Below are 3,876 nucleotides of genomic sequence, written 5' to 3'. Positions count from 1 at the left end.
ACAGCATGCCGGGTTTCGCCCTCCCGTGCCCCTCCCAGCACCCAGGCAGCCGGGTTTCGCACTCCTGTGCCCATCCCAGCACACAGGCAGCCGGGTTTAGCACTCCTGTGCCCATCCCAGCACACAGGCAGCCGGGTTTAGCTCAGCAGTGTGGCACTGCTGACTACATCACTACCATATTCCCCAGATCCTGTTCTTGGAAGCTGCTATAAGGCTTGTTACTTTGAATTTAATGTTACTTTGAGTTTAATGTTATTCCTGCTTAACTGTATTAGCTTGCACCTGGCTCCTCTGAATTCTTCCACCTTCCAGGGAAAAGTTTACCAAATTTGAACTCTAACCTTGTCCTCACTCTTCCCTAAGTGGTGTGAAAATGTAACAAATACAATTTACTCCATCAACCACTCTGGGACTGAAAGACAGCAAATACAAGTTTACCTAAAACACACGAGTGCAAAATCCCCACAAAACAGCCTCCAACATCAACATCAGAAGGACCTGGAGCTGCTGGAGAGAGCCCAGAGGAGGCCCCGGAGCTGCTCCAGGGCCGGAGACCCTCTGCGGCGGAGCCAGGCTGGGAGAGCTGGGGGTGCTCACCTGGAGAGGAGAAGGCTCCAGGGAGAGCTCAGAGCCCCTTGCAGGGCCTGAAGGGGCTCCAGGAGAGCTGGAGAGGGACTGGGGACAAGGCATGGAGGGACAGGATACAGGGAATGGCTTGAGGGCAGAGTTAGATGGGATATTGGGAAGGAATTCCTGGCTGTGAGGGTGGGGAGGCCCTGGCACAGGGTGCCCAGAGCAGCTGGCTGGGAGCCCCCTGGGACAGTGGAAGGTGTCCCTGCCCATGGCAGGGGTGGCACTGGATGGGCTTTAAGGTCTCTCCCAACCCACATCATTCCAGGATTCTGTGATTCTAAGTCAGGGAAATCAAAGCTTGTTCACCTCACCCAATTTGTCCAGGAACTGATGCCCAGTTGAGTACTTTTATACATTCCTAACCCCTACTATTGAAAATACTCTGGGGTGTCCTAGTCCTCCTTGTAGCTCCTCTCTCCTCAAATTCTCACAATTAACCATCAGTTCTGACACTGTTTCAGCCAAGACAAAACCCATCACTGTCAGTGATCTGACAGCATTTAATCACAAAGTGCTTCCAGCCTGTCCTGCACCCTTTTCTGTGCAGAGCTGCATCTTTGTAAGGCCTCAGGTGAGCAATGTGTAGAACAGTAAATGCCAAGCAGTTGCACAAGTGGGGACAAGCTTCCCTTCCTTATCCAGTTAATTTCTGGAAGACACAAGCACTCCAATATCAACCTTAAATCACTGAAATGCATCCTTTAACAACCGCCTGCCACGAGCTCGTCAGAAATTACAGCACTTAGGAAAATAACTCCACAAAAAACCACTCTGATCTCAGTCCTACCGACTCCACAAAAATCACCTCAAACTGGTACACGGCAATGTGTCTTGAGATTTTCCCAGCAGTGCCACAGACCTGACTTGGATTCAATGCTGCCACCAGAACTGTTCAGTCGTGATGTTCTCCTGAGGACGAGCATCAGCTGCAGCCCAAGCACAGAACTCCAACACCACATTTCACTTCACTTCAGGAAGAAACCACATCCCATTTTACAAGGACCAAATGCGACAACCATCCAGAAGGAAAATGTGAAGCACAGGTATCACTTCAGAACTCCGTTTTCCAAACAGGATGATAAATTAAGGCAGCCAAATGCACCTTCCATCACAATTAGCTGACTCGAGATTAGCAGTCAGGCTTTGGTTTGGAAGGAGTCAAACCAGGCTTTGATGAAGAAGGATCACTGACTGTTCTGAGCTGAGGAACGACGTGGCACCAGGGGTGATACCTGTCCCCCTGACTCCAAGGCAATTTAGCAGTATGGATATGACACCCTTCAGGCTTGACATGTAAAACAGAGGCATCTGAAATCCTGATCAGACTGGCAGGAACTGTTACACAGCCCCTTCCCACGTACTGCGAGTCAGTGATAAAAGCTGCAAGCTCTCTGGCTGCAGGATTGCACATTTAAAAGGCTTTTCTCCAGAATTTAATTAACGTTCCCAATGGCGTCTGTAATCCTAAAGACAGTGTCATGCCCTTCCTAACCCACATCATTACAAAAAGCTGCCTCCAGAATCAGCCAGACGTAGCTTAAGTGAAGATGTTCCCCACACCATTCCCTGCAGGCTGCCAGCAGGAGCTCACAGAGAACATGTTCTGTGGTTTTGTTCACATATTCATGGCTAAGGAACACGTTATCTATGTGGGCAAATTGCTGCATGTGGTAATCTCTAAATAAATGTAAATATTACCAGCTTGGTAATTTATTTCCCTTGACAACATCAGAAGCATTCTGCATCCCCCAATAAGCAAAATTTATCTATGATATTACAATGTAGCAATGGTTAGACAAAGATGTATTTTCTGCATAATATTACATTTTTCTCTTCTAGGCAATAGCAATTATAGACCACCTGACCAAATTAAACTATGACAGCAGTATACACCAGCCAAACATCTTTAGATTCTACTTTCATAAAGCACTTCCAAAGCCCAACCATATACACAGTGCTTGGCAAGTTCACCACACTCAAAAACCAAGGTCACATTTCTAAACTGCTTTCTCTAAACGCCACTTCAGCTCCTGCTGCACAAAGACTCTGCAATCCACAAATTATACCAGACAAAAATTAAATCGCACTTAAGCATCAAGAAAAAAAGGAGGGAGTGTAAGAGCTACCCCTGAGTGCAGAGTACAGTATAAATCCTGCTGGTACTTCCATAACTCCAGCGGTGGGCTGACAGAGGAACCTGGCAGAGCAAGTGACGGAACATTATAAGGTAAGTAATGCCTTGTATAAATCCAGACTTTCCCAGACTTAGTAGATTCCTTTCTCCTTCCGCTCAAGCCGATTTCCTCCTCTGATGATTTAATACACTGTAACAAAGATATCCATCACAAAGAGTAACTCCTCTTCACCCAGCATCGTTGGGAATCGTGGGCTAAGAACAGTGCTTGAGGAATGCTGTGGTGTCTCAGATTCCCCCCACACAAAAGGGAAGGGCTGTTCTGAAATCTGCAAGGGAGAGAGATCCTTTCAGGATGGAGGAGGACACGTGGAAGAAATTCCACCCTGTGAGGGTGGGGAGGCCCCGGCATAAGTTCCCAGAGCAGCTGTGGCTGCCCCTGGATCCCTGGCAGTGCCCAAGGCCAGGCTGGATGGGGCTTGGAGCAGCCTGGGACAGTGGAAGGTGTCCCTGCCCATGGCAGGGGTGGCACTGGATAATCCTTCAAGTCCTCTCCAACACAAACCATTCCCAGATTCTATGATGTTACTGAGTTGAGAAGGTTTTTGACATCATGTACCAACAAGAACACAAAAATCAAGACAGTCCCCCACAATTCTAGCATTATTGTAACACAGAAAGAGATAATAATGTTTCAGGACGTGGCCTTAGTAACTCGTGAGTATCCAGACAGCACAGTCAATAAACAAAGAACCAGTCAAGCAAAGGAAACCGTATTTTGCAACAATGCCTTTAGAGCTTTGTTTATATTCCCAGTTACCTTTTGTCTGTTAAATAACAAATTATTGCTGGTTAAGATTTAACTGTCCTTCTTAATGGACCTCAAGAACAAAATTATATTTTTTTAAAAGTAGCCCATTAAAAAAGTGTGCAGGAATAGAATGAAGTCTCCAAATGGTGTGGTGTGTCTGCAGTAAATCACTGCAAGGAAGCATCCCTGCATCTACTCCAACCAACGCCCTCTGTAAGCGATACCATCGCCTCATATATTATTAAATAATGGCAAGAAAAACACGATAACGATCAGCAGCCAAATCCAAACACAGATT

This window comes from Corvus brachyrhynchos, unplaced genomic scaffold, assembly GCF_000691975.1.
Source record: "Corvus brachyrhynchos isolate BGI_N302 unplaced genomic scaffold, ASM69197v1 scaffold164, whole genome shotgun sequence".
Lineage (NCBI taxonomy): Eukaryota > Metazoa > Chordata > Aves > Passeriformes > Corvidae > Corvus > Corvus brachyrhynchos.
This window is presented reverse-complemented; position numbering follows the sequence as displayed.